Genomic DNA, 13,906 nt, shown 5'->3' with positions numbered 1-13,906 from the left:
CTGGAGTTGGTGTAGGAGCAAAAACAGGTCGATTTTCCTCCTTTGCTGCCTCGTCTGTTGGACAGGTACACATGAAAGGAAAGTCTCTCTTGAGTATTCTTACACAGGTGAGAACAGTGGAGTGATGCAACAATATCTGTCATTTGAGGGCATCATTTCAGCCCCTTTTCACAATTCTAAACCATTCCACTAAAAACAGAGTGCTCTCTTACCACAGTGCAATTGTAGGAACAAGTGCTGCTTGACTGCCACTGGTCTTTGATGTGTCATACAGGTATCACTTGACCGTCACCCTTCCGAGGGTCCTCTCTATCTCCAATTTATGCTCGGTTATGGGTAAGAGCAGGCTAATGGCCTAGTACTCACTCCTAGTGTGTCAAAACGCAGCTTTATATCCCTCATAATGGCAGTGAGAGAGGCTGCTGGTCATTCCAACCTGGCATTGTTCCTTACCAGTAGAAACCACAAGCCTTGGTAAGCTTGAACAACACCATACTTTCATTGTGTCGTTAATAGTTTTAGAATAATAGATCATGTCTCAGGACCTTCATGTCCTTACTTATAGGAATTTTGGTTTCTTAAGAATACACATTCACAAAGCCACAAAGATAGCAGGAAACAGGACAAAGAAAGAGAGAGAGAAAGAGTCTAAAAACTTCTGGATTCTCCTCCAGAGATGCTGCCCCTGAGTATAAAATCCAAGCCCAACAATAACAAAGAAACACTTTTGATCCGCTGTATAAAAGGACAGCAACAGAGCTTGACAGACCAGGGGTTCATGTGCTCACTGTGGTCATGGTGACAGATCTGTCGACCACTCCTTGCCCATCTGGGCTGCCGGTGGAAATCTGCCTACTCTCTGAGGACAGCGAGTTCAGACCGGTAATTTAGTTCAGATGAGGTAAAGCAATATTTCCAGATTAATACGAGCCATATTCCTTTAGAACTGTCCTTTCTTTCTTCTTCTCCTTCCTGCATTTTTTTTTTTTTTTACATCTTACATGTCCAAAAGCGTCTGGCTGAAGATGAAAGGAAGAAGTAGAAGAGCAAAAAAAAAAAAAAAAGACAGAGTGAAGGAAGATGAACAAGTTTTATGCGTTTTGTGAGACAGACACACGGGATAGCCAGTTCTACCATGACATTTGTATGTCTTTCATTAACTTTCCTTTGATCATTTCTTGAAATGCCTAATGAACAGCTTATTTGATATGGCAGAGAGAAAAGTTTGCTTTGTGTTGTTCCTTTCATTCTCCTGTGGTTAGTTTAATTTTAGATTTACACACTTTTGCATTTACACACTCTATTTATCTTTTTTATGTCACCAAGTGATGTTAAATAACAAAGAAATCCCTCAGTAGCAATCCGATGCTACTAGGCAGGGACTCTGGAGCAGATTAAACTGGTTGGACAGTACATGTTTAACGATGCTCCATACAACTTCAAACAGCGTTTTTAACATAATACACCTAATGACTCTTGGTTTAAAAAGAACCTAATGTTATCAGCGGCACACTGCTTTGGAAGCACACTGCTCCAGATGCCATTAGTCTGGCTTGGCAACAGAGTCAGTAGTTGAGATTCAGGAAGTCACAGCTGTCACTGTCCTGCATCAACTGACTGAGCATGTGACGGGCTACATCAGCCCATCCTGATGCCAAAGAAAACCATTTATCTCTCCACAATTTATAAAGAATTCTATTTATAACTTTTGTGCAACATCTAGAAAAGATGATTAAAGTAAGCAGCAAAGAGCTAAAACATGGATTAATTGGCCACCGGGCAGCTGACTGACTTTGCTGCTGGAGCATAGCCAGCTGAATGGTGAGCAGCTTTGCATGGCTATGCTTTCATCAGCTGGCTATTTTGTTAATGTAGTTGGAATACTGGGAATTAATCAACAGTCTCCCCAAGTTACTGGAACAATACATCAGACCAACAGTCCCTGAGCAGCGTTCCCCATAGTTTTCAATTATTTTCTGAATGACATTGCCTCATTTGCTTCATATGCAGAGGATAAGGCAAGCTGCCACTTTGGCTGTGGCTTCTGTAGCCTAATAGAAGACGCATGCTGATGAAGGACAGATGAAGGACATACAGCAATGATGCTCTGTAGGACTGTGATTATGTTATGGTTTCCTTATCCTAAAGTAACTGTAGCGTGTCACTGTGTTACTGCCTAGTAAGCAAGACCTCTTGACAAGATGCCACCTTCTTACCGATTCTGCTGATCACAGCTCAGCGAATGATATAAGAAGAGTCAAACTTCTGCTTCTGCTGCTGTTTTTTAAATGTTTTTTCTGGAGCGTTCTCCCCCATCCATCTGTCACACTGCATGAGTGTGATGTCAGGACTGGGCCCTCATATTGGCTGGGCTCAGCTCGCCCGCAGCTCTTGAACAGTACAATTGAACAGTGGGTTTGAAAGGGAACGTGAAATTAGTGGTGACTCATCTCTGGCCACTATGTTATTATATCATTTCTTCACCAGTGATGATTTCAATCGATCTAAAGTTCCATGAAATCAGACCAAAAAAGCCAAAAGAATGTCTCTCTATGCGAAAGACGGAAATTATTTGTTTTTAAGAGCAGGTTTCCTTCGCTTCATATAGTTAATTTAATATAGTACAAAATCTTAAATACACACACATGTATGAGATTTTTTATAGAATAAAATTCCACTTAAAATTAGAAACCATTTTTTCCATAAACTTCATTTGAGTGACATGTGATTGTACTACTTAAATGTCATTTGAGACAAGACAAGAGATCTTTATAGTTATAGACACACTATGGGCACATTATTTGGCCCCTATTATCTTAAAGTAAAATTGATGAGGTAGAAGACAAGAGAGTGGAATAACAGAGAAGAGTTTTTTACTCCTTTTACTTTTTACTCTAGCCTTAGCTGCCAATTTGTTCCCGCGTTCAGACTTTCTGTGTACAGCTTATATGTTGTCCTAGTGTTTAACAGGTTTTCTCTGGGAAATCCCAAAACAAAAACCCATCGGTTTTCCTTGCTGGTTAAAAAGTGATTTAGAAAAAAAACAACTACCAATTATCAAAAAATAGAAACTAGTAGACAGATGTGAAGTGTTTTTACCTACTATTTCCATTTTTTACCCTAGCTATTTCACCTGTAACTAAGACATCAGCCTCCAACCTCTTTCAAATTTCATACACCAACACATGTAGACTGTTATATGGCTGATGCAGAGATCTAACGGTGTCACTGAAGATGAAACTGCCACTGTAGTAGAGGACACACTGTCATAAACGAGGATGGTGGGAAGAATCAACTTTGTGAGTTCCAGCTCATTTGAAATACAAAGTAACGCCCAACTCATCCACACATTGCCCTGCTTGGGCTTGCCATTAACCCCGGTGACCTGTAACTGTGTGTTTGTGTGAGAGTGCCCTGTGTATTTGCACATCTACTATTCCTAGTCTAGTGGAGGGCCAAGGGACCACACGAGAAGAACAGAAGAACGTTTCCTTTATAAACAACTTTTAAATCAACCATTTCTTAGCCACAGTATTTTTCCTACGAATTTCTAGCCAATAGTTAGGAGCTGTAATTTATGGGTCCACTACAGCAGTAGCATATTCAAAAAGAATGTGCAACTGCTCTACTAAGTCTTACTTAGCTGGCAACTCGTTGAGCAGGTTTACAGCATCCCATCAATATTTTAGTTCCCAACTGGAGATAGGGTTTCCAGTATGTTTCTAAACCTTGTTCCAGACCAATTTAGTGTCTTAGTCCACCCATGGTGTTTCGGCTTAACTTTTATTACAATATAATGAATATACATCCTCGATCTATATGACGCCTGAGTTGCACACTTCTCTTGATGCAGCTAGCGAGCACAAGTTTAGCCTGGCAGAATGTAGCTTTGCATTGCTGAGTGTGGTTGAGATTTATGTTACTGCTGTGGGGCGTGCATATGGCTAACAGATGGTGGCATCCTGCTCCTTTTTCCTCCCTCAGCACATCACCACTTAGTCGGTCCCCCAGCCCATCCCTATCTGCTTTTTCTCTTTTGGTCTGATACAAAGTTTTGAGCAGTACATCAAGAAAGCTTGTGCAGTTGTGTTTTTAGAAATATCATTTCCATTTTAGTATCTTAGAAATGAAATTTCCAATGCTAAAATGCTAAGCTATTCTATCTTATCCTCTATTAAGACAAAGAACTGGTCTCTTCAAATACCTCAACTAAATATCCATTAATCAGCTCCAGACTTCAGAACTTATTTTAGCCTCCTCTTACCATCAGCCAGTATATTTTAAAAATAACATTAGCTTTTGAATTCAATACATACAATACGTCTATCAGTCCTTTTAATTCAGATTTCCTGTGTCAAACTCTTATTTCCATCAGTGACCCCTTGTGTCCTATGGATGGACCATTGTCATCTTGTAACAGATAATTCCCATCAAGTTAGAAATATTTTAATAGAGAGACAATGGGACCCATATCACTGTGGCTCAGGAGGTGAAATAGATCATCTACTGATCTGAACATCAGTTCAATCCCTGAGCAAGGCCTGCCTGTTTCACTGTCCTTGGACAGTTAAACGTTAAATGTGCATGAGTATTACAGGTAAATGCGTTTATGATTTGAGTGCTTTGAGTGCTCATTAAAACTAGAAAAGCAAAAGCACTGCATCAGTACCAGTCCATTTAACAAATCATGCCAAAGTGCATTGTTAAAGGTAAAGTCCAAAGGATTTTACCTTTAACTTGTGCTAATTTGTCCATAAATTCCTGTGACCCTTTTTCTTTCTTCTTTTTGGGAGGCAGTATTTCTTTTTCTTTTTTCTTTTTCTTTTTGTATTTTTAAGTTATTTTGTGGCCACTGTGGACCTTGTTGCTCTAAAGCTGCCTTAAGCTGTGGGAGATACTAACTCTCATTAGAATACCAGACAAAATCACATGCAACTGTGGTGTAATTCCTAAATTTACAGCATGTATTCAGAAACCGCCGACCATGTTTGACATTCACTTTAGGAGACAAATTGATACCAAGCAGTGACAGCACACATAAAAAAATCCCACTCAGCCTGTGATGACACTGCCTATTTTGCTCCCTTATCTAACCCATCACATCAACTCTTTAGCTGTCACACCGAATGCCAAACACAGAAATCAGGCACACATGCATATCTTACAGTAAAAGAGACAGAACACTATTCTAACACTGTACAGGTGTAAGCAATGCATTTTTGGCCCAGTGCAATCTTAAACAAAGAAATCACCAAAACTTTGAGAACCCCAAACGGAGGTTTTAACCACTGAGGAGTTGCAGAAGGGTTTCCAGGCAGCTAGATCTGTGGAAGGGGAGCTACATAACACTGCTGTCTTTGTGAGTGTGTTCAAATAGTATTTTGATAGTATAATAAAAGAAATAGTAGTAATAGTATAAAAAGAAATAGTATTTCTCCCACAAAACGCCACGTCCAGATGAACAGAATCAACTTTTGGAGATTCAAATCGTATTCTGTCAATCAGATCACCTTTACATACCCACATATCCATGGCAGTGCTACCATGAAGCACAGCACATGCCCCATGTACAGACTGGGAAGTAAATATCAAGTGACGTACAGTATACTGTGGATTTTCACATGTAGCACAATCAGTCATAAAGGCATGTAGTAAACAGAGCCACTTACGCTGCCTTAAAGTGCTAAACCGTGGAGGCTATCCAGAAAATATTTACACGGACTTTTAAAAGTGTAGCCAAAATGAGTCTTCCTTCCCACACACATTGAGGCAGTATGAGTTGGGAGACCCATATCCATGCGCAGACACAGATAAACACACAAAAGTAATCAGACAAGCGCACAGCCCCCGTCTACAGATTCAAGTATTCCACTCGGTTAATCTACATCCCACTCTCAGAGTCTGAGAATGTACAGCTGTGTGGTTTTCTTGACACATTCAATTCCCTGCCATTGGGAATCACCTCAAGGTGTTCTGAGTCATCTGTTGGTGTTTGTGTCTTCATCTATTCTATGACACCACAGAGCTGCAACCACAAGGAGTTAAAGACTTTTACTATTGAGACACACAGATGCAGCCACAAACGTGCAACCACAAATCCACACACCCACACAGTTACACATGTACTCATATAAACATGGAAGGAAATGCGAGTCATATTAATCCTCGAGGACACCAATGTCATTCCACTCTGTGCCCTTTTTCGGTCCCAGTCTTCTGCGTCATTTTTTGAAATGGAGCATAAGAGGAGAACAAAGTGTTCTTGTGGATCATCGTGTGTCTTTGATAACTCCAAAGAGAAAGTGACGTCCAGGATTTAACATTTGTTGATTTTTCCTCTCATGCTGTGTTTCTGCTTGGTAATCATACTTCAAGTGTGACCACAGTACTAAGAAGAAACCTTACACATGTAGAAGCATTTTTAAAAATGTAAATAAAAAGTGCTCAGAAAGGGAGATTTTTTTTCATGTGAATTTTGAGCCTGTCAAATGTGGTGAACAATTTTTCCCACACGGGGTCATACTCTGACGTATGGACATGTGCCTGTCAGTGTGATAACACGTGATGTTGAATCTGTTCTGCGTAAATGTGTGTGTGTGTGTGTGTGTGTGTGTGTGTGTATCTCTCTCTCTCTCTCTCTCTATATATATATATATATATATATATAAATATGTGTGTGTGTGTCCTTTCCTTTCCCTCTGTATTTACACCGTTAGCATCCTTGCCAGCCCCCTTTTTATCATCTCAGCATATTTGCTTACCAGTCAGGTGAGGTGACATATACAATGTGGATCACATGGTATATCTTACTCCAGTGAACTGGGTGAGGGCTGTACTTTTTCAAACAAACAACACAACAACAAAAAAGCTATACTGCAGGAATTGTAATGATGAGGCATTAGGCAGGAATTTGGTTCATTAAGTTACGTGTCTGGAAACAGCTAAAATCAGGGCAGTTGTCAGGGGATTATTATCTCCACACCCACGCTTTTGGTTCTTTGCTAAAGTTCTGAGAAAGTCCTGGGTTGCAGGGTACAGCTGATATGTCAGTGCCTCAGGCCTAAAGGCTGAGGTGCCTGCATACCTGAAAATGTTTCCATAACAGCACACTTTAGACACATTTTTCTGTATTTGTTCACTTTAGGAGTATTTGTATCATTCATAATCTAAGCATCTGGAAGACAAATACACATATTTGTGATTGAAACTCAAATGGACATGGGCTGAACACATAAACCAACCCTGCAAAGCAAACGGGAGAAGTTTGCTCCCACAACTTTCTGCCAGGCAGGCAGTATGTATTTTAGGATGCATTTTAACCCAAACCATGATCTTTTCCTAAACCTACCCAGCTACTTTTTTTTTTTTTTGCCTAAATGTAACCATCTAAACAAAGTGTGCTAAAAACTGAAAATAATATATGGAAAAAGAAAGCTTTCTCTCTTAAATCATTCCATGCAAAGTAACCAGCACATAAAATGACTAAATAAAACTGCGTATCATTATAGTTCCAGTGAAATATACTCTAAATGTAAGCAAATACAGATTAAACACCTTCAAACGAAGATTACCGGGGGAGATTTATGACAACGTGATAAAAAGCACATGAGAGAAAATAGAAAGAAAGTCATGCTGGGTAGAAAAAAAACAACATTCCTCAGTCACTTTGGTAAACTATAGCTCATTTTAGACTAAATGTTAACTGATAAAAGCTGGGGTTGCCATTAACAGCAAGTAAAAAATGAAGGTAGTAAACAGTTTATATAAATGCTTGTTGAATGGACCAATGGAAACAGCTCCAGGTATTTTGCTCTAGCTGAGCAGATGAGACACTTATCTGGAAGGAAATGCTAAGGCACTGCCTACATGAGACTTTGTGGTGTTTACTGATGATTTGGCACTATGACAGCTATGTCTGTGTGCTTTAAACCCATTTGTTTCTCTTTTCTTGGAGGTTTACTGGTCCACCAGGGCTTGTTGCAGTGCTGCCTGTCAGAGACGAATATACGAACATTCAATGGCAGCATCATGTAATGGAAGCTAAAACGCAGCAATTTATACTGTAAAACAGAAGTATTTTTATAAGCCCGCACTTATATAGGTCTATATACATAATGTTAGTTCAATTCGGAATGATTTAGTCATAAAAAATACAATATTTCTAAGATTTTGGCTGCTCGTATTTCAAAGTAGTGTATGACACTGCATCAGCTTGTCAGCGCCTTGCATGCATCACGTTAAAATACTGTGACAATACAAAACAGTGTTTTACTTGGTTTTTTTTTGGTTGAGGTTTTATTTAATTCATCTCTAAGGGCATATTGAGATATCCTTGCCTGAATTAATAAATGCAAGGGAGCAAGTGAGGGCTTGCATGTGTTAGCTTTTCCAGCTAGTGAGAATGCACTGTGTGCCTTGCTCTGTGCATACATCTGTACATGTACATACAAATGCAAGAGGCTGGTACATGCCAAATATTTTCTTTAAATTGAGCTGCCTTTCAAATGAAAAACAAATCCGATTTAGACTGGCAGTTTGAAAAAAAGACTGCTCCAGAGACTGCTATATGTGATTTAATAACACGCTGCATTATGCGGTCATTGGATTAGCTTTGATACTAAGCCAAATTTACAAGATAAAAGAAAGTAAAAAAGAAGGCAGCGCTATATGCAGAGGTCAAAGAGACCCCAGCAAAGATCTGAAACAAGGATATAAGACTGCCCCAGAAACGTGTCCAGCTTCAGAGGTTGAAAATGGCTAATGAAAAACATAACAATGCTAGAGGACAGAGGATGGAAAGGGTATCTTAAGGGGAGGGACAAAAGGGGGAGAAGTAATCTTAGGTAAAAGGTCCGCAGCACTGATATGGTTTCTATTCTTGCAGCATTTTCTGGGTGTTTAAAGAGCTCAAGGCAGCAGGCCTGTCATACAGCTGGACTGTCACTCTTCAGTGCTGTCTCCCACCTCTGACACACCCTTCTCCTTCCATCTGCACCACTCCTTTTGCTAACTGCCTGGGGTTTTATTCCCTTGACTATCAATGACACCTTTATCTTCTTGTTTCACTCAGCCAACATTTTCAGGGCACACCAACTTCATGTCAAACATCACTCGTCCATTCTGTTGTTCTCATCAGATTATGCATGTGCATCCCCGTACACCTGGATTCCTGACCTCACTCCCGCCTACGACCTCATAAATCAATCAATCCTCTTATAAAGCTTTTAAAGGTATACCTGCTTTGTCCCTCTATATTGTGAACATGACTCTGATTGCTGATGGACACATCTGGTACCTTGTCTACTGATCACTGCATTTGTACCTTCTTTTCGAGTCACTGTTAAAGGTATATAAAATCTGTGTGGTATATAAAATCTTATGGATGCTTTGGAGTAAGGTAGCAACAAGAAATAAACAGACTTCAGAAGCATTAGAAAACACACTTGCATGCACAGAACACATAGTACATTTTATGAACTCATAATTGCAAAGTTTATAGCCTTGCTGCTGCTCAGTCTGCCTTACAGAACACACACATAGACGCACAATTTCCCTTGGAAGTGGAGCAAAGTAACCTAAGGCAATAATTGACAGCGCTGACAGCAGTGGACAGCAAATATGTAATAAGTACACATATCGCAACAAAATATTGGATCAGCATTTTTGGAGTTATGTTGTTCACTGCTGAAACAAAGCGTTCGCCGACCAGGACCCAAAGTATAACTGTCTCCTTCACTCAGACATCATGATGGCACACCTGGCAAAATACAGCATTACACTTACAGGGGGAATGCCACACCTGGCAGCAGTGAGGATGAGTTTTCCACCTTTCAAATGAGTGTGGTAGTCAGGCTGGCACAGGGAGGTAGACTGGCATGACCGAGCAGGTTCCACTTGCGGAGCAGGGGAGGATAAAGTGGGTGTGGGGATGAAAGGGAGGGGAAGTGGAGGGCTCAGTGCAAGCCAAGGAAACACAGGTTGGTTGGAGGCATGTAAGTTGGGGGCTGGGTATATTCACTGTGGAAGTAGTGAGCGAAAAAAAAAACCCCCAAACATTCCTGTGACCTCTCTCTCTCTGCTCTACCTTAACCCCACCATTAGGTTCCTCGCCACACCCTGGAAGCTCTTAGCTCTGAGCTGTCACCGGTGGGCTAAAAGCAAATCAAGATAACCACAACACAGAGATGAATCAATCGGAAGGTGAATGAGAGGCAGAAGAAAAAAGAAATACTTAAGTCTAAATGTGGAGCATGTAGAAGCAATGTGTAAACAGTATTACAGCAAACAGGTATAGGCAGGATCACCGCTGTAGCTTCTTCTCTGCTACTTTTTGGTGTTCAAAAAAGATAACGCACACTTACAAAGTCTACACAGACTCTTGTAATATTAGTCTGTTGCAGCTGTTTTCTGCTTCTCATTGCTAACATAACAGCTGATGTCCTGTAAACATACAAAACTTAAAAGAAATGCTTAATTTATTTTATTATGTGGCAGCAAAATGTTCATGCAAACCATATTGTGACCAGATGAGGTCTTGACTCTTTTACTAGCTGTCCACTGCTGAAGCAGGACAAGTTTTTTGTTTGATCTTTCATAAACCAAAGTTCAAACTGAATCAAAACAAAACAAAGGCACTCGCAGCACACGTGCACCCCGCTGCAGCGACTTTCCTCCATTGTCTTTTGACCTGCTTCACCTGGTGATTCACACACACACACCAAACTCTAATCTAAGGGAGGAAAAAGGTGCCACAGCCACTTCAAAGTCTGATGACTAACACAAGAGTGGTTTACATACTCAAATATAAATACGTGTCTTCTCTGAGGCTAAGGTGGATTCAAAGAAAATTCCACCCAGTCCACTGCATGACATGGCTTTCACAGTCCCAGTTCTACCATAATGATACCTGTGTTTACATATAGACACACGAAAACACATGCACACACATGCAGACACACACTGGGAATGCTCAACATTAGGTAAGACATTCTCTCCTCCGCTCACCTTTCTGGGCTGCACAGTGACTCCAAACTCCAATGTATGAGGTGTGTGTCAGTCTCTCCTCTCCTTGATCTTGCTCTCCCTTTCCCTCACTTACTCCTCAACCTGCAGTCATCGCGTGGCGCTAGTCACGGTGAACTAAGGCAGAGGGAAAAAAGAGGAGGGATGGGAAGGTTAGAGGGACAAATGAGTCCTGCCCAGACTGATGAGAAAGGCTTCCAAAAAAACGCCCTCAGGAGAGAAAAGATCAGAACACTTTACTCCACCAAAATGTTTTAAACTTTCTCACCACTGCGCTGTTTCCACCGATTTCTTTTTACTGAGCTCCTTTTTGTTCTGTTCCTTTTTCCTAGCAGTTTTTAAAGGTTTTCCTAAAAACTACTTTTCCCTCTTAAAGTCCTGCCAATCAGCAAATCGCTTGCTCTTTCAAAAAAAAAAAAAAAAAATCCTGCTTCCTTTCTCTTTCTGCTTCTGCTACTCACAAGTTCTTCTTCTCCCTGCTGTTGCCTGTCACTGTTTATCTAAATTTGTCTGAATTCTTTCTCCGTCTGCCTCCTGCTCTCACACTCATGCACCACACTCACAGCGTGTGCTTTACCTCGCACTTACCCTGGTGTGCAGCTGTGTGATGAAGGAAACACACCTGCTTTTACTGAAGTGTGTGTGTACATATATGTGTGCAGTACAGAGCTTACTCTAAGCCAAAAGATGGAATCCAGTTGGAGTTTGCTTTCCATACTGTTTCAACTGTCATCTGGTTTCAGAACTGTTAAACTGATTCTATAAATCTATACTTGGCTGAAGGCATTTAATAGGAAATGTTTAAAAGTTTATGGTTGGTTGGTGACTGCATGTGACAGTGAATAATATGGCTTCCATACCTGCAAGACACTCGCACAGATGCACTTTACAGCTTTAATGACCCTAACATCATCTTTCCAAAATTTGAGGGATGCATGGTGCTTTTTGAGAGGCAGGCATGCAAGTTTAATAACAGAATTACTGGGACCTACTGGGAGAAAGAAAGGAGATGCAGCTAAAATCGAAATTGACTGACACACTTCAGTAAGAATCCGTTAGTGGGCTGTCTCAAATTCACAAGAACCTTTTTGACCCGGGGCTGTGTGTTTTGTATGTGCTGCAGGGTTTCCTCTAGGTGGAGCCAAGTATGATTGGCTGTAATCCAGAGCACCTGGCTGGTGTCCAACAAGGTTATTATCTACCGGTTAACCTCTGTCTGTCTACACGTGGACCAGCGAGCCTATACGTGCTCCTCACCATGCACTCAGCACCATCTTACTCTGTATTATCGTTCAGTTTTTCATCTAAAACATGTGCCACATATATGCACGAACACTCATACCTCATTTTGCTTCTTTTCATTCATTTTAGCCTATTCTCATGATATTGTTTGTTAATTATTATAACGGTGGCAGTCCGTCTCTTCTCTTTGTTGTGGTCTGTGATGTAACCATAACAATCTTTATTACTGCATGTAACTTAGAAAGGGTCAAAAGGAGGAGAGTATATTCACTCCAGCTCTCCAGTCATCTTGTAACCTGATCAAGAGATAAGCCAGAGCAGTGCTGACAACAACTTTCACAATATAACCCAGCCGTGCAGCAGATGAGAGATTTTCAACAACCGCATTACGATTCTGAGTCATCATCACGATCCTAAATACCAGCTTGGCTCCAGCTTCAGCTGCTCAATTGTGATACACCACAATGATCATCAGCCACATCCCCACAAACCTCCCCTGACTCCAAAGATAACTGCTTTACGATCCCATGCTTCACTCTTCCCCCCCACTCCCAGGGAGCACTACTTAAAATCAAAGTAGCGTGTGAGTCAGCTCTCCAATCATGAAAAAAAATCCTATTTACAAGCCTTGACCTATGAGTCACTATGTAATCGTTGAGAATCTGGAACAGCTTCCTTCTCTGCTGGTCATCCCTCACTCCCCCAGTTCCTGTTTGTCTGGTTTACAACATTCCCATTTCTCTTTCTGTCATTGGACGATTTCAGCAGAAGGGTCAAATTATGTCAGTGGCCCAAAATGTGTTAAGACCTAACAACTGTTCACATATTTAGGTCACTATCCCAAATGCCTGCATCTACAGTTTGTGCCTGCATTTGGCAGTCTCTGTGGTTTTGTGTGATTGTTTAACTCTGTCATCAAACTGCGCGTGGGAACTTTGTGTGCTGATTTTTACACACAGGTTTCTGTTCTGTATCTGTATACAGATGTTAAACCAGCACGTCTTGTTTTAAATGTCTTTGCCACTGATACAAATTCTGCAGAGATTTTATTCACAGGGCAATATTTTTTATTGACAAATAAATATCTTTTTTTGTTATATTTGGTTTATATGTTTACAGGTCATCAGTTCATAGGTCATCAGCTGATCAGTGTTTGCTGGCGGTATCTCAGAGGATTGTGGTTTTGAGATTGTGGCTTCCAAGCTGTGGAACAGGCTTCTAATGCACTTGAGATCCGTGGACATTATTGATACATTTTAAATGAAGCTTAACATTCACCTCTGCATGATCGCTTTTGTCTAGTTTTTACCATGTACACTACTTTAATCATTATGTCTTATTTTATATGGTAAAGATGTCTAAACAATGGTAAATTGGTATGAAGGGCCCAAAGTATGCCCATAAAATACCCCCCACATCATTACACCACCAGCAGCAACCTACAAGCCATGATGGAAACATGCTTTCATGTTGGGTTTTCACCAAATTCGGACTGTACCATCCAAAAGTTAGAGCAGAAATGGACTGTCATCCAACCAGGAAATATTTTTCTAATCTTTTTTTTTGTCCAGTTTTGGTGAGCATGTGGGAATTATAAACTCAGTTTCCTTTTCTCAGCTGACATACTGTATTGTTCATTTGG

The 13,906-nt window shown here is 40.6% G+C and overlaps 1 protein-coding gene across 1 annotated transcript in view; it reads right to left on the bottom strand.

Annotated features, from left to right (window-relative positions):
- znf469 (zinc finger protein 469) overlaps positions 1-13,906 on the bottom strand; it is a 215,847-nt gene that overhangs the window by 52,439 nt on the left and 149,502 nt on the right. The window contains exon 5 of the mRNA XM_086298266.1: positions 11,005-11,139. The gene's annotated coding sequence lies outside the window, so the exon portion shown is untranslated. The remainder of the gene's footprint in view (positions 1-11,004; positions 11,140-13,906) is intronic.

Source organism: Aulonocara sp. 'chitande type north' Nkhata Bay, linkage group LG7 (genome assembly GCF_057382095.1).
Source record: "Aulonocara sp. 'chitande type north' Nkhata Bay isolate Kocher_YH1m ecotype deep benthic linkage group LG7, A_spYH_male_GT1.1, whole genome shotgun sequence".
Classification (NCBI taxonomy): Eukaryota; Metazoa; Chordata; class Actinopteri; order Cichliformes; family Cichlidae; genus Aulonocara; species Aulonocara sp. 'chitande type north' Nkhata Bay.
This window is presented reverse-complemented; position numbering and strand designations above follow the sequence as displayed.